Consider the following 22,720-nt stretch of genomic DNA (forward strand, 5'->3'; position numbering starts at 1 on the left):
AATTAGCAATATAAATTTTATAGATTGTTTTCTATCGAATACGGCCATTTTTATATAGCATTCGTATACGTTTGTTGTTTTCACAATATATACTTGTTCCGCCACTAATAATAACAAGTTTTTTAATTATTGATGTTAAAAACACAATATTTTTTTTCGTAATACGTAATAATTTTCTTTATATTTGCATATTTCATTCTAAAATATCTTTTTTGTTCGACATACGTCATTATTGTATCCACACATGTACAATTTTTGTTTAACCAATATAAAATATTGAATTAAATCATTTGTATTTTGATGATAAATTTAAAATTTATCTGTATATATTCATATAAGACTCTTTGGTAATATATAATATAAAACCGAGCGCATATATGATATGTACGTTAGAAAAAATAATATATATATATATTATTTTCTTTTAATATAGGGACACCTCTTTTAATTTATCCCCGCAGGGAATTATCACATAACTCAGTATGTGATAATGGCAGACCAATATACATATATATCAAGATTATCAATACAAAATATATATCATTATTAGCCTGCCTCAATTGTAATTATTTATTTGGATTAACGATAAAGTTCGGAAACAATTTGTTATTCTATGTATAATAGAAACCTTGGCCTTTGTTTCAACATTATTATCTTTGGGCTTAAAATATTAACCGTGGAGCCAAGTCTCATATTCATAAATGAATAAAGAAACAAATTTGACGGATTAATATCTTCTCTACCGACAGACAGTATTTTGTCACGTCAATAGTAGATGGCCGGCCCATTGACCATCCTATAGTAGTTTTTGGACCCAATATCTTTAATTCGGGTATTTTCAATTGTCTTTGCCAATCAACCGTTTGGTACTCTCTCATATAATAAGAGAATACACATATAATTCCATTATATGGATATATCTTCATTATTTTATTTGCTACATCACCCTATAATAGTTTTTGAACCCGTCAACTTCAATTCGGGTATTTTCAATTGTCTTTGCCAACCATTTATATGGTATTCTCTATTATAATAAGAGAATACTAGTGTATATCCATTATATGGATATATCATCTTCATATTATTTGCTACACCACCCTATAGTAGTTTTTGAACCCATCATCTGCAATTCGGGTATTTTCAATTGTCTTTGCCAACCAACTATACGGTATTCTCTCTTATAATAAGAGAATACAAGTATATTTTCATTATATGGATATAATGCCATTTATTTTTCAATATCCATATAATTCATTTAGTTTTGTATGTACAAAACAAGTTTTCTTTATAGTATTGACAAAATCATATGTTTACGCATAACATAAGTTTTGACCAATACGAGGAGGGGCCCGCCAACGACCACCTCCCTATAGTAGTTTTTTACCCCACGCACTACTGCGTGCCTGTTTACAGTACTAGTGCCAGCTATCACTAGGTTTATATATCATGTTTCAGTGATATATGGGTAAATTCTACCATTTATTCTTATGTATATGGCATTTCTATGCCATATTTATACAATCCATTCATATCTTAATGTATATTTATTATATTATACATTATTATGCCTTATAGGTATTATACCTATAAGCCATATCCATACGATTCATTCACTAGTGCCGCCCCTCACTAGGTTTATAATTGTTATATCATTGATATACAATTTATTTCTATATATATGGCATTTATATGCCATATCCATACAATGCATTCACATTTCAATGTATATTTACTTGTTATACATTATTATGCCTTATAGGTATTATACCTATAAGCCATATCCATACGATTCACTTATATAAATATATGTATATTTTTCTATACATAATTTTTTTTTATTTTTGTATGGATTTCTATGCATATCCATAGTTTATATGGATATGCTTGGCGTTCTATATAGTATTGACAAATTCATATGCATAACATAAGTTTTGACCAATACGAGGAGGGGCCCGCCAACGACCACCTCCCTATAGTAGTTTTTTACCCCACGCACTATTGCGTGCCTGTTTACAGTACTAGTGCCAGCTATCACTAGGTTTATATATCGTGTTTCAGTGATATATGGGTAAATTCTACCATTTATTCTTATGTATATGGCATTTCTATGCCATATTTATACAATCCATTCATATCTTAATGTATATTTATTATATTATACATTATTATGCCTTATAGGTATTATACCTATAAGCCATATCCATACGATTCATTCACTAGTGCCGCCCCTCACTAGGTTTATAATTGTTATATCATTGATATACAATTTATTTCTATATATATGGCATTTATATGCCATATCCATACAATGCATTCACATTTCAATGTATATTTACTTGTTATACATTATTATGCCTTATAGGTATTATACCTATAAGCCATATCCATACGATTCACTTATATAAATATATGTATATTTTTTCTATACATAATTTTTTTTTACTTTTGTATGGATTTCTATGCATATCCATAGTTTATATGGATATGCTTGGCGTTCTATATAGTATTGACAAATTCATATGCATAACATAAGTTTTGACCAATACGAGGAGGGGCCCGCCAACGACCACCTCCCTATAGTAGTTTTTTACCCCACGCACTATTGCGTGCCTGTTTACAGTACTAGTGCCAGCTATCACTAGGTTTATATATCGTGTTTCAGTGATATATGGGTAAATTCTACCATTTATTCTTATGTATATGGCATTTCTATGCCATATTTATACAATCCATTCATATCTTAATGTATATTTATTATATTATACATTATTATGCCTTATAGGTATTATACCTATAAGCCATATCCATACGATTCATTCACTAGTGCCGCCCCTCACTAGGTTTATAATTGTTATATCATTGATATACAATTTATTTCTATATATATGGCATTTATATGCCATATCCATACAATGCATTCACATTTCAATGTATATTTACTTGTTATACATTATTATGCCTTATAGGTATTATACCTATAAGCCATATCCATACGATTCACTTATATAAATATATGTATATTTTTCTATACATAATTTTTTTTTACTTTTGTATGGTTTTCTATGCATATCCATAGTTTATATGGATATGCTTGGCGTTCTATATAGTATTGACAAATTCATATGCATAACATAAGTTTGACCAATACGAGGAGGGGCCCGCCAACGACCACCTCCCTATAGTAGTTTTTTACCCCACGCACTATTGCGTGCCTGTTTACAGTACTAGTGCCAGCTATCACTAGGTTTATATATCGTGTTTCAGTGATATATGGGTAAATTCTACCATTTATTCTTATGTATATGGCATTTCTATGCCATATTTATACAATCCATTCATATCTTAATGTATATTTATTATATTATACATTATTATGCCTTATAGGTATTATACCTATAAGCCATATCCATACGATTCATTCACTAGTGCCGCCCCTCACTAGGTTTATAATTGTTATATCATTGATATACAATTTATTTCTATATATATGGCATTTATATGCCATATCCATACAATGCATTCACATTTCAATGTATATTTACTTGTTATACATTATTATGCCTTATAGGTATTATACCTATAAGCCATATCCATACGATTCACTTATATAAATATATGTATATTTTTCTATACATAATTTTTTTTTACTTTTGTATGGTTTTCTATGCATATCCATAGTTTATATGGATATGCTTGGCGTTCTATATAGTATTGACAAATTCATATGCATAACATAAGTTTTGACCAATACGAGGAGGGGCCCGCCAACGACCACCTCCCTATAGTAGTTTTTTACCCCACGCACTATTGCGTGCCTGTTTACAGTACTAGTGCCAGCTATCACTAGGTTTATATATCGTGTTTCAGTGATATATGGGTAAATTCTACCATTTATTCTTATGTATATGGCATTTCTATGCCATATTTATACAATCCATTCATATCTTAATGTATATTTATTATATTATACATTATTATGCCTTATAGGTATTATACCTATAAGCCATATCCATACGATTCATTCACTAGTGCCGCCCCTCACTAGGTTTATAATTGTTATATCATTGATATACAATTTATTTCTATATATATGGCATTTATATGCCATATCCATACAATGCATTCACATTTCAATGTATATTTACTTGTTATACATTATTATGCCTTATAGGTATTATACCTATAAGCCATATCCATACGATTCACTTATATAAATATATGTATATTTTTCTATACATAATTTTTTTTACTTTTGTATGGATTTCTATGCATATCCATAGTTTATATGGATATGCTTGGCGTTCTATATAGTATTGACAAATTCATATGCATAACATAAGTTTTGACCAATACGAGGAGGGGCCCGCCAACGACCACCTCCCTATAGTAGTTTTTTACCCCACGCACTATTGCGTGCCTGTTTACAGTACTAGTGCCAGCTATCACTAGGTTTATATATCGTGTTTCAGTGATATATGGGTAAATTCTACCATTTATTCTTATGTATATGGCATTTCTATGCCATATTTATACAATCCATTCATATCTTAATGTATATTTATTATATTATACATTATTATGCCTTATAGGTATTATACCTATAAGCCATATCCATACGATTCATTCACTAGTGCCGCCCCTCACTAGGTTTATAATTGTTATATCATTGATATACAATTTATTTCTATATATATGGCATTTATATGCCATATCCATACAATGCATTCACATTTCAATGTATATTTACTTGTTATACATTATTATGCCTTATAGGTATTATACCTATAAGCCATATCCATACGATTCACTTATATAAATATATGTATATTTTTCTATACATAATTTTTTTTACTTTTGTATGGATTTCTATGCATATCCATAGTTTATATGGATATGCTTGGCGTTCTATATAGTATTGACAAATTCATATGCATAACATAAGTTTTGACCAATACGAGGAGGGGCCCGCCAACGACCACCTCCCTATAGTAGTTTTTTACCCCACGCACTATTGCGTGCATGTTTACAGTACTAGTGCCAGCTATCATTAGGTTTATATATCGTGTTTCAGTGATATATGGGTAAATTCTACCATTTATTCTTATGTATGTATATGGCATTTCTATGCCATATTTATATAATTCATTCATATCTTAATTTATATTTATTATATTATACATTATTATGCCTTATAGGTATTATACCTATAAGCCATATCCATACGATTCATATACTAGTGCAGCCCCTCACTAGGTTTATATATCTCATTTTAATTATATATTGGTAAATTCTATTATTTATTCTTGTGTATATGGCACTTATATGCCGCCATATCTATAAAAATGCATTTATATTTCAATGTATATTTTCTATATTATACATTATTATGCCTTAAAAAGTTATTATACCTACCATAAGGCGATATCCATACGATTCATTTATATAAAAGATATATGTATAATTTTCTATACATAATTTTTTTTTATGAATATATGGGTTTCCTAAGCATATCCATATAATACATTTAGTTTTATATGGATTAGATTGGTCTTCTTTATTGTATTGCCAAACTCATATTGATAAAATAAGTTTTGAACAATAAGAGGATCAGCCGCCAACCAACCAACCACTGCTACCATTGGAGGAACATATACTTACTTTTTATATGTCCTCTTACTTGAATGGTCCTCTCTTTACTTGAAATTTCATTACCATAGGAATCTATTTATACATGGAATATGATTTCCACTACTTTTTCGCGTCACTAATAATTAATATGACGATACAGACTTGCTACCATAACATAAGTCTTGAACAATAATAGGAGCAGCCGCCAACCAACCACCAACCAACCAACCACTGCTACCATTGATAGTAATTTTATATGTCCTCTTTAGTTGAATTTCAATACCATAGGAATATTTATACATGGAATATGTTTTGCCACTACTTTTTCGCGTCACTAATAATATGACGATACAGTCTTGCTACCATAACATAAGTTTTGAACAATAAGAGGAGCAGACACACCAACCAACCAACCGCGCTGCTACCATTATATATACTTATATTTATATAAGTCCTCTTTACTTGAATGGCCTCTTTACTTGAATTTCAATACCATAGGAATATTTATTTATACATGGAATATGTTTTGCCACTACTTTTTCGCGTCACTAATAATATGACGATATAGACTTGCTACCATAACATAAGTTTTGAACAATAAGAGGAGCAGACACCAACCAACCAACCGCTGCTACCATTGAATGAACCATATATACAAACTTTTATATATGTCCTCTTTACTTGAATTTTAATACCATAGGAATATTTATACATGGAATATGTTTGCCACTTTATCATCGCGTCACTAATAAGATGACGATACATTTTGTTTGTTCAATATTTACTTATATATTGATGTTTCCAATTTAGGTCTTTTATATTTCTTCTTCCCTACCTTACACACCACAAACAAAGTGGCGTGCGATGCTGCAAGCAAGCATAATGATTATGCCCGCTTGCAACATCTTTATTATCGAATCATCAAGCAAAGGATAAGCTTCAGTGGATCGCAGTATGGCAGCTGCTCAACCACTTACAACACCTTGCCTGTTACAAAAGTCGTTTACAATTGATTCTAGGCTTTGTCATTGTATTAAATAATGCTTTTATATGTAACTAGCGCGGCATCAGGTGATCAAAGATCCTCCCAATTTACTATGTTACAAATTACATTGGCATCACATCCATTGTCGTTTATAAAGTAAATTATAAACTTTAAATGGTTTAGAAGCCATACAATGCAAATTGCCCCTTATTTATCATTGCAGTCCAGCACGGATACGACCTTAGAGGCGTTCAGGCATAATCCAACGGACGTAGCGTCATACCACTGTTCGCTCGAACAAGTATTGTGCCATTGGTCCGTACCTGCGGTTCCTCTCGTACTACGCAGGAATGCTGTCGCAACAACGTTTTGTCATTAGTAGGGTAAAACTAACCTGTCTCACGACGGTCTAAACCCAGCTCACGTTCCCTTGCATGGGTGAACAATCCAACGCTTGGTGAATTTTGCTTCACAATGATAGGAAGAGCCGACATCGAAGGATCAAAAAGCGACGTCGCTATGAACGCTTGGCCGCCACAAGCCAGTTATCCCTATGGTAACTTTTCTGACACCTCTTGTTAAAAACTCTTTAAACCAAAAGGATCGATAGGCCGAGCTTTTGCTGTCCCTGTGTGTACTGAACACCGAGATCAAGTCAGCATTTGCCCTTTTGCTCTATGTGTGGTTTCTGTCCGCACTGAGCTGGCCTTGGGACACCTCCGTTATTATTTGAGAGATGTACCGCCCCAGTCAAACTCCCTACCTGGCAATGTCCTTGAATTGGATCATACCTGAGTAATTGGAGTTATACCAAATTTTCAAATCAAAAATACATAAATGCACCGTTTTATTAAAGAATTTGTTTGCGATTATATAACAAACTCGTGATACTTTGATCAAGAAGCTTGCATCAAAACCCAATACCATAAGATATAATAAATATATCCGTATAATGGCTAGGAAATGATACACGTTCCATTTAATCAAGTAAGTAAGGAAACAATAAGAGTAGTGGTATTTCATTGGCGATACCAAACCGAAGTCTAATATCTCCCACTTATTCTACACCTCTTATGTCTCCTTACACTGCCAGATTAGAGTCAAGCTCAAAAGGGTCTTCTTTCCCCGCTAATTATTCCAAGCCCGTTCCCTTGGCTGTGGTTTCGCTAGATAGTAGATAGGGACAGTAGGAATCTCGTTAATCCATTCATGCGCGTCACTAATTAGATTTTTTTTTTTTTTTTTTTTTTTTTTTTTTGATATGATACTTTATATTTACGTCTGCCCGGTGGGCAATAGATTAAATTTTTTGATAAAATTGAGTGTGAGGTAACAATATTTTGTGTGTTGAGGTGTATTAAGATTATACAAGATAGGTGTGAGTGGATTAGTGAGTTTGTGTGTCAGTTTTGGTGGTTACATCAATTATGATGCCTTAGGATCAAGGGACCCTGAAGGGCAGGTCCGCAGGGTGTCGTCTTTTTAACCTCCGAGGTTGTCCATCCAGCACTCTGGTTGCGAGTGGGTTTATGTGGGCTACCATTTTATCCAGATGCCTTCTGCTGAATTTAGCTACCTCTTCTACCACTGTGGGAAGCTTTAAGTCCCTCTTTATTGTGGTGTTACGTACGTAGAACGGCGCATTTAGAATTTGACGCAGGATTCTGTTTTCTGCTCTTTCTAGTTTTTTTAAATTTGAACTGGCTGCAGTGCCCCATATTTCAATGCCATAAATCCACGCTGGTTTGATTATGCTATTATAAAGGAGCAATTTGTTTTTTAAGGATAATTTACTCCTTCTTTGCAATAACCACCACATTTGCCGGCTTTTTAGTTTCATTAGCTTTGTTTTGGCCACTATGTGATCCTTCCATGTTAGTCTACGGTCCAGTGTCAGGCCCAGATATTTGACTGAAGGCTGTTGTGGTATGGCAGCATTGTTTAACAAAACCGCTGGGGATATTCCTGGCCTTAGAGAGAAGGTTATATGCGTAGACTTCTCTGGGTTGATAATGATATTCCATCTCTTTAGCCATGGTTCTATGTTGGACAGAGCTTGTTGTAGGCCTTGCGCAGCCATTGGCAGGGAGTCTTCGGAGACTAAGAAAGCCGTGTCATCCGCGTATGTGCATACCATGCTGTGGCTACCAGAGGGAATGGGCATGTCCGCGGTATACACCGAGTATAGTATAGGACTTAGCACGCTGCCTTGGGGAACTCCGGCGGCCACTTCGTGGATAGGCGATTCCTGATGTTTGCACCTTACGTAAAATCTTCTATTTTCGAGGTAGCCCTTTAGTAGAAGATAGTAAGGGGTAGGCAGGCTGTGCTTTAATTTGAACAGTAGGCCCTGGTGCCATACTCTGTCAAACGCTTGCCTGACGTCTAGGAACGCTGCAGAGCAGAACCTTTTAGTCTCGAAGGAGTCTAGAATGCAGCTGACTACCCTGTGACACTGCTGTATAGTCCCGTGAGCTCGCCTGAAGCCAAACTGGTGATCTGGGATAACATGTTGTTCTTCTAATATAGGCATCAATCTCCTCAGGAATAATTTTTCCAGGATTTTTGAGAGAATTGACAGGAGGCTGATGGGCCTGTATGATCCCAGTTCGGCCTCAGGCTTACCTGGTTTGGCGATGACGATAACTTCGGCACATTTCCATTGTGTTGGGAAATGACCGAGTCTTAGACTTTGGTTCATGATGAACTTTAGGTTTCCGATGCAGTTCGGCGGCATGAACTTCAGAGCAGCGGCATCCAGGCGATCATACCCGGGAGACTTTGATGGTTTGAGTGTTGCTATCTCCTCCTCTATCTCCTCGCAGTCGATTTCTGGAATGGGCAAGTCCATGGGACACGCCACATCCAGGAAATGAAGAGTCTCTTGATAGTCCACTGGGTCGCACAGGTCGAATGGCTGGAAACTACTCTTTAAGTGGTCGGCAAAGGCGTTTGCTTTTTCCTGGTCTGAACGACACCAAGCTCCAGTTGATGATCTGACCGGGGCTATCCTCCGTGTGGGTCGCTTTAAATACTTTGTTGCATTCCAAAGCTTGTGGTGTGCACTGCAGGGTTCAAGGTCCGCGAGGTAAGCTTCTAGGGACTTGCTTTTTAGATCAAGAAGCATCCTGCTAAGGTCTTTACAAGCCCTGTTGTAGATTGTTTTGTCTGACCGTCTTCTACTAAGCTGCCAGACCCTCCTCAATCGCCGTTTTTCGCTTACCATTGTTGCCAGCTCGGTTGACCAGAGATAGTTGTCTCTGTGGCCTCTGGTGTGCACCGTTCGCGTGGTTTCAGCCTCTGGAGTTGCGATGCTTGCTGCCAGATGAACCTGTCTGGTGAGGTACTCCACCGCTTCGTCGATGTCTATTGGACTTTCTAGAACTGGCTGGGGGTCTACATGATTTTCTAGCCAAGACTTAAAAATCGGGATGTTTGTATTCCGTCTGATGAGCTTGACTGCAGTTGGATTTCTCAGATAGGAGTTGTTATACAAAATCTTGACCATGCTGTGATCGGATGTAAGATCATGGCATGCAGCCGTAGATATTTTTGTGGGGTCAACTCCTCTGCTGAATGCAAAGTCCAAGAGGTCCGGAATTTTGGCTGGGTCGGTGGGCCAGTAGGTAGGCTCTCCAGTTGAATAGACGGTGCAACCCAGTGCCCTGATGCATCCAAGAAGTGTGCTTCCTTTCGGGTTGACGGTTCGTGATCCCCACCAGGTATGTTTTGCGTTGAAGTCGCCTCCGATTAAGAATCTAGGACCCAGATTCAGTAGTACGTCGGACAGATCACTTTGGCTCAGTGTGTATCTTGGAGGGAGGTATGCGGAGGCGATGGTAATTTTGCCTTGCGACGTTATAAGGTGGATTTTCGCACACTGCATCCATTCCAGTTGTACGGGCTCGAGCTCCTCGTATTGAATGCCGCGTCTGATGATAATAGAGGCTCCTCCACGCATCCGGTCGCCAGGGTGCAATGCGTTGATTATTTCGTAGCCGGGAATGGTAAAGTGGGATCTGGTGGTGAAGTGTGTCTCGGACACGAGTAAGATGTCTACTTGGTTGGTCTTTATATAATGCTCGACCTCGGGCTTGCTCCGAGCCAAGCCGTTCGCATTCCATATTATAAGTTGGGTGTTTATGGACATTTATGATTGTTCTGGTTGGAGAGCATTGTCATCACTAAGTTTTGGAACTGATTGAACATGGAGTTCATCATGGATTCCATTCGGCGCATCATTCTCTCCTCCAAGGCATCAAGGGGGGACTGGCCATTATTGTCGAAGTTTCCAGCCGCGCCAGCCCTAGCAACGTTGGCGTAACTGTATTTGTGATTCCCTGTTTGGTTCGCGGCACTGCTCGCTGGGAAATTTGCGTGTGGAGCAGGATTGGATGAAGAAGTAGTTACTGCCTTAGGCTTAGGGCTGAAGCGCTTCTTGGCTTCTACGTAGACTCTACAACCGCGGTAGGAGGCGGTGTGTTCATCACCACAATTTCCGCACACAGGTGGGTCTTCCTTTGCCTTCATGCAATTCAGGGAGTCGTGTGATAATCCGCATTTGACACAGACATGTTGGAGTTTGCAGTACCTCTTAGTATGCCCAAAAGCTTGGCAGCGGAAGCATTGTACCACTCCGTCGAACTTTTTTGGCTCCTCAATGGAGACGACGGCATGGCACAGTCTGTTGGTTTCGAAGACTTTCTTGTTTGTTGGAGCTGGTTCGAGGTTGACGAAAAACATCGACAATGGCATTTTTGTTACTCTTGATACTGCATTTTTAGCATCACGCACATTGTGGCCGAGATTCACAAAGGCTTGCTTGACCTCCTCAATTGGTGTAGTATGGTGTAGTCCTTTGACAACAATGCGGAAAGCTCGCTCTTCCTTCAGTTGGAAGGTACGGAAAGCTACTTGACAGTTGTCCAGGTGAGCAACAATTTTTCGGTAAGTGGTGCTGTCCTTCGGCATCAGCCTGATGTTGCCTCTTCCCGTTGCCTTGTAAGAGAAAGTATCGGAATTCACCAATGTGCGCAGTTCGTTTAAAAATTCGCCAATGTTTTCTACATCCGGCACAAAAATTGGAGGGGGCTTGGGTGCTGCTTTAGGTTCGGCATTATCGACGGTCTTTTCATTGCTGCTCTCTACCGGCAGAGAAGCGAAGCGGTTAGAGGTGCTAGGACCAATATCCATCTTTTTGTCTTGATTCACGGCAGCCTTATTCTTTATGGTCTTTTTAGGAAAAATGTAAGGGCGAGTTATCTCACCTTCCTCAGGTGAAGAGATGTTTGAGGGGCTCGAGGAGCTCGAGGAGCTCGGGGTTGGGCTGGGAGATTTTTCCCGTTTCTCCACGATGATTTTCTTTACGCCTCTAATTGCCTCTGGCGACCCGGGAGGTAGACTCCTTTTGACTCCTTTTGGTAAGACTCTCGGCTTCAGAACCTGCCAAGTGCATTTTTTGAGTGCGGCTACAGCCGCGTTGTCCACTTCCATGCTGCCGGTGTTGCTATTGTCACCCATGGCGACAGCACCACCAACAAGCACAGCCGGCTAACTGTGTGAGTGAACTATTTATTTCCTTTCCCTCTGCTGACAAAAATCGACGACGAGGTGTCGCCGAAATGTAGGCAAAAGTTTTAGGAGTCGCCGCCCTCTGGCGGAGTGATACAGCGATGAGGAGTCGCCGAATGTATGCTATGAATCCTGGAGTAGTCGCCCTCTGGCGGAATGAAATCAGCTGATTTCCAAAAACCAACCAATTTGCGGAGACACGAACCGCTACAAATTTAGTGCGGACGCGAACCGCGCTGCTGTCAAAATGTTATCTAGATAAGGCAGGCGCCACTCGAGAGAGAGCGCCTCTCTCACAACGATGAAGTATGAGTTTTATTGCCGAAATTGGCCTGACACACGGGGCGCCCGAGAGAGCGCCTCTGTCTCAGCACGTCGAACGTTCTCGAAATGTCTGGGGTGGAAAATCGCGATTTTGGCCTTCCCACCACCTTTTTCGTGCAGAAAACACGCGGAATGACTATGCGACCACAATGCGCGAATATTTGTGCTATTTTTAGCAATGAAATAGGAGTTTTATTGTCGAAATTGGCCTGACACACGGAGCGCCCGAGAGAGCGCCTCTCTCAGCACGTCGAACCTTCTCGAACTGTCTGGGGTGGAAAATCGCGATTTTGGCCTTCCTACCACTTTTATGTGCAGAAAACACACGGAATGATTTTGCGGACACAATGCGCGAAAATTTATGCTATTTTTTTAGCAATGAAATAGGAGTTTTATTGCCGAAATTGGCCTGACACACGGAGCGCCCGAGAGAGCGCCTCTCTCAGCACGTCGAACCTTCTCGAACTGTCTGGGGTGGAAAATCGCGATTTTGGCCTTCCTACCACTTTTTTTGTGCAGAAAACACACGGAATGATTTTGCGGACACAATGCGCGAATATTTATGCTATTTTTTAGCAAGGAAATAAGCGTTTTACTGCCGAAATTGACCCGTCACACGGAGCGCTCGAAAAACACGTCTGCTCTCCAGAGCAATGACTGACAACTGACTAATTAGATGACGAGGCATTTGGCTACCTTAAGAGAGTCATAGTTACTCCCGCCGTTGACCCGCGCTTACTTGAATTTCTTCACTTTGACATTCAGAGCACTGGGCAGAAATCACATTGTGTCAACACCCGCTAGGGCCATCACAATGCTTTGTTTTAATTAGACAGTCGGATTCCCCAAGTCCGTGCCAGTTCTGAATTGATTGTTAATTGATAATCGTTATAATTAATAAGAACTAATTGGTTTAACCCAATTAGTATTCTTAAAAATTTTAGCAAGAAAGTTCCACAATTGGCTACGTAACTAAACTATCCGGGGAACAAGTGACCAACATAAATGCCAGACACTCTATTTACCCAGAACGAGCACATAAACCATGTTATTGTTTCCCAATCAAGCCCGACTATCTCAATCTTCAGAGCCAATCCTTATCCCGAAGTTACGGATCTAATTTGCCGACTTCCCTTACCTACATTATTCTATCGACTAGAGACTCTTCACCTTGGAGACCAGCTGCGGATATTGGTACGGCCTGTTGAGAAGTTTGCGTGTCCCCACCATAAATTTTCAAGGTCCGAGGAGAAAATATCGACACAACAGTATATGTCATGCTCTTCTAGCCCATCTACCATATCTCTCTGCGAAAGACTTCCATGGTAGTACGGCTATAAAACAGAAAAGAAAACTCTTCCGATATCTCTCGACGGCTTCTTTATGGTCGTTCCTGTTGCCAGGATGAGCACGAGGCCCATATTTAATAACAAACGGATACTCAACAGGTTACGGAATTGGAACCGTATTCCCTTTCGTTCAAAATTATTCAAGTATATTAATTAGCTTGATTTATATAATATAATTATATTTGTATGGCATTTGTGTTTTACTTGAAAATTTTCGGCTTTCGCCTTGAACTTAGGACCGACTAACTCGTGATCAACCACTGTTCACACGAAACCCTTCTCCACTTCAGTCCTCCAAGGTCTCATTCGATTATTTGCTACTACCACCAAGATCTGTACCAATGGCAGCTCCATGCAGGCTTACGCCAAACACTTCTACGCATACCATTGTACCTTCCTACTCACTAAAGTTTCAAAATTTATATCACAAGTAATATAAATCATCTACTTTAGCGGTAATGTATAGGTATACAACTTAAGCGCCATCCATTTTAAGGGCTAGTTGCTTCGGCAGGTGAGTTGTTACACACTCCTTAGCGGATTTCGACTTCCATGATCACCGTCCTGCTGTTTTAAGCAACCAACGCCTTTCATGGTATCTGCATGAGTTGTTAATTTGGGCACCGTAACATTACGTTTGGTTCATCCCACAGCGCCAGTTCTGCTTACCAAAAGTGGCCCACTGGGCACATTATATCATAACCTTGAACTTCATATCAAGAAAGTTAAGGTTCTTACCCATTTAAAGTTTGAGAATAGGTTAAGATCGTTTCGACCCTAAGGCCTCTAATCATTCGCTTTACCAGATAAGATTATTTTATATAACATTAAAATGCACCAGCTATCCTGAGGGAAACTTCGGAAGGAACCAGCTACTAGATGGTTCGATTGGTCTTTCGCCCCTATACTCAATTCTGACAATCGATTTGCACGTCAGAACTGTTTCGGTCTTCCATCAGGGTTTCCCCTGACTTCAACCTGATCAAGTATAGTTCACCATCTTTCGGGTCACAGCATATATGCTCAAGGTACGTTCCAGTTAGAGGCATAAATAATATAAATATCATTATACATAACTATATAGAACGCCCCGGGATTGTGTTAATTAGCTATAAATAGTTAAAAAACTAATCCCATTATTAGTCAAGTTAATTACGCTATTAGGTTTATATCCCAATAACTTGCACATATGTTAGACTCCTTGGTCCGTGTTTCAAGACGGGTCCCGAAGGTATCCTGAATCTTTCGCATTGTTAATCATACAAGTGCATATAATAAACACAAAAATCAATGATAATTATGCCATTATATAATTCCGAAAAATTAACGCACTGTATTCATATAAATCTATCAGCACTTTATCAAATTAATAACATTTATTCTGTGTTAAAATGCAAGCAAATTAATTTGAATAAACTATAAGTTATATTTTATGATAAATTTTGTATGCTAATAGATTACAATGTCCTTATATGGAAAAAAATGCACACTATTATCATAATATTGTTTAAATATTACAATTTTAATGATGAATTTTCCATAACGGATATTCAGGTTCATCGGGCTTAACCTCTAAGCAGTTTCACGTACTGTTTAACTCTCTATTCAGAGTTCTTTTCAACTTTCCCTCACGGTACTTGTTTACTATCGGTCTCATGGTTATATTTAGTTTTAGATGGAGTTTACCACCCACTTAGTGCTGCACTATCAAGCAACACGACTCTTTGGAAACATCATCTAGTAATCATTAACGTTATACGGGCCTGGCACCCTCTATGGGTAAATGGCCTCATTTAAGAAGGACTTAAATCGTTAATTTCTCATACTAGAATATTGACGCTCCATACACTGCATCTCACATTTGCCATATAGACAAAGTGACTTAGTGCTGAACTGATTTCTTTTCGCTCGCCGCTACTAAGAAAATCCTGGTTAGTTTCTTTTCCTCCCCTAATTAATATGCTTAAATTCAGGGGGTAGTCCCATATGAGTTGAGGTTGTGTATAACTTTTTTTGCAATTAATTCTTTATATATAATGATAAAACATTTTATTAAATTCGTTATATATTTTATATATTTGTATGGCATTTGTTTGGTCTAACGAATCAACGAAGAATAATAATATTGTCAACGGCTTTCTATTTACTAATCTTTAATAAGAGACAATTCTAGATAAATTTTTTATGCTAGACATTTCTCAGTATTATTTGATTGAAAAAGAAAATATTTCTCTTCGTTTTTCACATTCAAATTATTTACTAATGTGAGATAATGTTTTTCATATATTTGTTAATATTATGAATAATATAATAATTAAATTATTATTATCCAATAATATACCATATGCTTATAAAATTTCATTATAAAATTTATATAAACAACTTAATTAGCATAGTCTTACAACCCTCAACCATATGTAGTCCAAGCAGCACTATAAAATTAATTAAAGTACATAACAGCATGGACTGCGATATGCGTTCAAATGTCGATGTTCATGTGTCCTGCAGTTCACACGATGACGCACAGTTTGCTGCGTTCTTCATCGACCCATGAGCCGAGTGATCCACCGCTTAGAGTTTTATATATTGGTTTGGTAATTTTGTCATATATGTTTTTATTGAAAGAAATTAAAAATACACCATTTTACTGGCATATATCAATTCCTTCAATAAATTGATTTTTATACCTAAAACGAATGCTGCGAAATGTCTTAGTTTCATATAACCAATAATATATCAAGTATTTTTTAAATGGCATTTACGGTATTAATACTTTTTTTTAGCGATATATATTGAAATTTATATAAAACATTAACCTGTAATAATCAGGTACAACATTGTACATTTTAGGTTGTTGCATTATCCAATGTATGCGCATAACTGAGATGAACAATACATATCGCAACGCGTGTATATTATGGTCCATATACACACAGTGTTTTATTAATTAATTGCATTTAATATACAATATAATAATAATATTAAATAAATTTAATAATTTCGATTTGCTTGTTCGAATTTGTTATTTGTTTGCTTTTGCTTATTTATTTATCTCTTATTTAATGCAATAATATATTTATTATTACAATTATTATTTCGATTTGCTTGTTCGAAATTTTATATTTGATCTATAAAAGATCATATTTTTGGCAATTTATATTTTATTTGTATTACTATAATATATTATATTATTATAATAAAAACAAATTTTTTTATTAACGGTAAGGATATTAAACAATAATGATCCTTCCGCAGGTTCACCTACGGAAACCTTGTTACGACTTTTACTTCCTCTAAATAATCAAGTTCGGTCAACTTTTGCGAAACAACCGTAACACACAAGGCGTCACAGTGATCACGTCCGGAGACCTCACTAAATAATTCAATCGGTAGTAGCGACGGGCGGTGTGTACAAAGGGCAGGGACGTAATCAATGCGAGTTAATGACTCACACTTACTGGGAATTCCAAGTTCATGTGAACAGTTTCAGTTCACAATCCCAAGCATGAAAGTGGTTCAGCGGTTTACCCGGACCTCTCGGTCTAGGAAATACACGTTGATACTTTCATTGTAGCGCGCGTGCAGCCCAGGACATCTAAGGGCATCACAGACCTGTTATTGCTCAATCTCATTATTGCTAGACGCAATTTGTCCATTTAAGAAGCTAGTGTCCTTATAATGGGACAAACCAACAGGTACGGCTCCACTTATATAAACACATTCAAACACAATAAACATTTTACTGCCACCATGAATGAAGGCTATATAAGCTTCAACACCATAATCCTGAAGATATCTATTTAATATATTTGAGTCTCGTTCGTTATCGGAATTAACCAGACAAATCACTCCACGAACTAAGAACGGCCATGCACCACCACCCATAGATTCGAGAAAGAGCTATCAATCTGTCTTACACACTTATGTTCGGACCTGGTAAGTTTTCCCGTGTTGAGTCAAATTAAGCCGCAGGCTCCACTCCTGGTGGTGCCCTTCCGTCAATTCCTTTAAGTTTCAGCTTTGCAACCATACTTCCCCCGGAGCCCAAAAGCTTTGGTTTCCCGGGAAGCGACTGAGAGAGCCATAAAAGTAGCTACACCCAATTGCTAGCTGGCATCGTTTATGGTTAGAACTAGGGCGGTATCTGATCGCCTTCGAACCTCTAACTTTCGTTCTTGATTAATGAAAACATCTTTGGCAAATGCTTTCGCTTAAGTTAGTCTTACGACGGTCCAAGAATTTCACCTCTCGCGTCGTAATACTAATGCCCCCAAACTGCTTCTATTAATCATTACCTCTTGATCTGAAAACCAATGAAAGCAGAACAGAGGTCTTATTTCATTATCCCATGCACAGAATATTCAGGCATTTGAAGCCTGCTTTAAGCACTCTAATTTGTTCAAAGTAATTGTACCGGCCCACAATAACACTCGTTTAAGAGCACTAATGCAGGTTTTTAAATAGGAGGAACATATGAAAAAATACAAGTATCTAAGCACATGTAAGAACTCCACCGGTAATACGCTTACATACATAAAGGTATAGTACTAACCACAATTGTAAGTTGTACTACCCGTATGAAGCACAAGTTCAACTACGAACGTTTTAACCGCAACAACTTTAATATACGCTATTGGAGCTGGAATTACCGCGGCTGCTGGCACCAGACTTGCCCTCCAATTGGTCCTTGTTAAAGGATTTAAAGTGTACTCATTCCAATTACAGGGCCTCGGATATGAGTCCTGTATTGTTATTTTTCGTCACTACCTCCCCGAGCTGGGAGTGGGTAATTTACGCGCCTGCTGCCTTCCTTAGATGTGGTAGCCGTTTCTCAGGCTCCCTCTCCGGAATCGAACCCTGATTCCCCGTTACCCGTTGCAACCATGGTAGTCCTAGATACTACCATCAAAAGTTGATAGGGCAGACATTTGAAAGATCTGTCGTCGGTACAAGACCATACGATCTGCATGTTATCTAGAGTTCAACCAATATAACGATCTTGCGATCGCTTGGTTTTAGCCTAATAAAAGCACATGTCCCATAAGGTTCATGTTTTAATTGCATGTATTAGCTCTAGAATTACCACAGTTATCCAAGTAACTGTTAACGATCTAAGGAACCATAACTGATATAATGAGCCTTTTGCGGTTTCACTTTTAATTCGTGTGTACTTAGACATGCATGGCTTAATCTTTGAGACAAGCATATAACTACTGGCAGGATCAACCAGAATAATGTTTTTATTCATATTTCATTCATATTTTTGAATAGAAATTAGCAATATAAATTTTATAGATTGTTTTCTATCGAATACGGCCATTTTTATATAGCATTCGTATACGTTTGTTGTTTTCACAATATATACTTGTTCCGCCACTAATAATAACAAGTTTTTTAATTATTGATGTTAAAAACACAATATTTTTTTTCGTAATACGTAATAATTTTCTTTATATTTGCATATTTCATTCTAAAATATCTTTTTTGTTCGACATACGTCATTATTGTATCCACACATGTACAATTTTTGTTTAACCAATATAAAATATTGAATTAAATCATTTGTATTTTGATGATAAATTTAAAATTTATCTGTATATATTCATATAAGACTCTTTGGTAATATATAATATAAAACCGAGCGCATATATGATATGTACGTTAGAAAAAATAATATATATATATATTATTTTCTTTTAATATAGGGACACCTCTTTTAATTTATCCCCGCAGGGAATTATCACATAACTCAGTATGTGATAATGGCAGACCAATATACATATATATCAAGATTATCAATACAAAATATATATCATTATTAGCCTGCCTCAATTGTAATTATTTATTTGGATTAACGATAAAGTTCGGAAACAATTTGTTATTCTATGTATAATAGAAACCTTGGCCTTTGTTTCAACATTATTATCTTTGGGCTTAAAATATTAACCGTGGAGCCAAGTCTCATATTCATAAATGAATAAAGAAACAAATTTGACGGATTAATATCTTCTCTACCGACAGACAGTATTTTGTCACGTCAATAGTAGATGGCCGGCCCATTGACCATCCTATAGTAGTTTTTGGACCCAATATCTTTAATTCGGGTATTTTCAATTGTCTTTGCCAATCAACCGTTTGGTACTCTCTCATATAATAAGAGAATACACATATAATTCCATTATATGGATATATCTTCATTATTTTATTTGCTACATCACCCTATAATAGTTTTTGAACCCGTCAACTTCAATTCGGGTATTTTCAATTGTCTTTGCCAACCATTTATATGGTATTCTCTATTATAATAAGAGAATACTAGTGTATATCCATTATATGGATATATCATCTTCATATTATTTGCTACACCACCCTATAGTAGTTTTTGAACCCATCATCTGCAATTCGGGTATTTTCAATTGTCTTTGCCAACCAACTATACGGTATTCTCTCTTATAATAAGAGAATACAAGTATATTTTCATTATATGGATATAATGCCATTTATTTTTCAATATCCATATAATTCATTTAGTTTTGTATGTACAAAACAAGTTTTCTATATAGTATTGACAAATTCATATGTAGCATAACATAAGTTTTGACCAATACGAGGAGGGGCCCGCCAACGACCACCTCCCTATAGTAGTTTTGTTTACCCCACGCACTATTGCGTGCCTGTTTACAGTACTAGTGCCAGCTATCACTAGGTTTATATATCGTGTTTCAGTGATATATGGGTAAATTCTACCATTTATTCTTATGTATATGGCATTTCTATGCCATATTTATACAATCCATTCATATCTTAATGTATATTTATTATATTATACATTATTATGCCTTATAGGTATTATACCTATAAGCCATATCCATACGATTCATTCACTAGTGCCGCCCCTCACTAGGTTTATAATTGTTATATCATTGATATACAATTTATTTCTATATATATGGCATTTATATGCCATATCCATACAATGCATTCACATTTCAATGTATATTTACTTGTTATACATTATTATGCCTTATAGGTATTATACCTATAAGCCATATCCATACGATTCACTTATATAAATATATGTATATTTTTTCTATACATAATTTTTTTTTACTTTTGTATGGATTTCTATGCATATCCATAGTTTATATGGATATGCTTGGCGTTCTATATAGTATTGACAAATTCATATGCATAACATAAGTTTTGACCAATACGAGGAGGGGCCCGCCAACGACCACCTCCCTATAGTAGTTTTTTACCCCACGCACTATTGCGTGCCTGTTTACAGTACTAGTGCCAGCTATCACTAGGTTTATATATCGTGTTTCAGTGATATATGGGTAAATTCTACCATTTATTCTTATGTATATGGCATTTCTATGCCATATTTATACAATCCATTCATATCTTAATGTATATTTATTATATTATACATTATTATGCCTTATAGGTATTATACCTATAAGCCATATCCATACGATTCATTCACTAGTGCCGCCCCTCACTAGGTTTATAATTGTTATATCATTGATATACAATTTATTTCTATATATATGGCATTTATATGCCATATCCATACAATGCATTCACATTTCAATGTATATTTACTTGTTATACATTATTATGCCTTATAGGTATTATACCTATAAGCCATATCCATACGATTCACTTATATAAATATATGTATATTTTTCTATACATAATTTTTTTTTTACTTTTGTATGGTTTTCTATGCATATCCATAGTTTATATGGATATGCTTGGCGTTCTATATAGTATTGACAAATTCATATGCATAACATAAGTTTTGACCAATACGAGGAGGGGCCCGCCAACGACCACCTCCCTATAGTAGTTTTTTACCCCACGCACTATTGCGTGCCTGTTTACAGTACTAGTGCCAGCTATCACTAGGTTTATATATCGTGTTTCAGTGATATATGGGTAAATTCTACCATTTATTCTTATGTATATGGCATTTCTATGCCATATTTATACAATCCATTCATATCTTAATGTATATTTATTATATTATACATTATTATGCCTTATAGGTATTATACCTATAAGCCATATCCATACGATTCATTCACTAGTGCCGCCCCTCACTAGGTTTATAATTGTTATATCATTGATATACAATTTATTTCTATATATATGGCATTTATATGCCATATCCATACAATGCATTCACATTTCAATGTATATTTACTTGTTATACATTATTATGCCTTATAGGTATTATACCTATAAGCCATATCCATACGATTCACTTATATAAATATATGTATATTTTTCTATACATAATTTTTTTTTACTTTTGTATGGATTTTCTATGCATATCCATAGTTTATATGGATATGCTTGGCGTTCTATATAGTATTGACAAATTCATATGCATAACATAAGTTTTGACCAATACGAGGAGGGGCCCGCCAACGACCACCTCCCTATAGTAGTTTTTTACCCCACGCACTATTGCGTGCCTGTTTACAGTACTAGTGCCAGCTATCACTAGGTTTATATATCGTGTTTCAGTGATATATGGGTAAATTCTACCATTTATTCTTATGTATATGGCATTTCTATGCCATATTTATACAATCCATTCATATCTTAATGTATATTTATTATATTATACATTATTATGCCTTATAGGTATTATACCTATAAGCCATATCCATACGATTCATTCACTAGTGCCGCCCCTCACTAGGTTTATAATTGTTATATCATTGATATACAATTTATTTCTATATATATGGCATTTATATGCCATATCCATACAATGCATTCACATTTCAATGTATATTTACTTGTTATACATTATTATGCCTTATAGGTATTATACCTATAAGCCATA

The 22,720-nt window shown here is 36.4% G+C and overlaps 1 non-coding gene and 2 pseudogenes across 1 annotated transcript; all 3 read right to left on the minus strand.

Moving 5' to 3' along the window:
* Positions 1–6,541: 6,541 nt before the first annotated feature.
* Positions 6,542–15,857, minus strand: LOC119559095 (annotated as a pseudogene).
* Positions 15,858–16,258: 401 nt separating this feature from the next.
* LOC119559099 lies at positions 16,259–16,436 on the minus strand (annotated as a pseudogene).
* A 659-nt stretch (positions 16,437–17,095) lies between these two features.
* Positions 17,096–19,090, minus strand: LOC119559091. The gene has a single exon (XR_005220654.1). It is a non-coding gene; the product is annotated as a small subunit ribosomal RNA (ribosomal RNA).
* Between the last annotated feature and the right edge of the window lie 3,630 nt (positions 19,091–22,720).

This window comes from Drosophila subpulchrella, unplaced genomic scaffold (assembly GCF_014743375.2).
Source record: "Drosophila subpulchrella strain 33 F10 #4 breed RU33 unplaced genomic scaffold, RU_Dsub_v1.1 Primary Assembly Seq166, whole genome shotgun sequence".
NCBI lineage: Eukaryota > Metazoa > Arthropoda > Insecta > Diptera > Drosophilidae > Drosophila > Drosophila subpulchrella.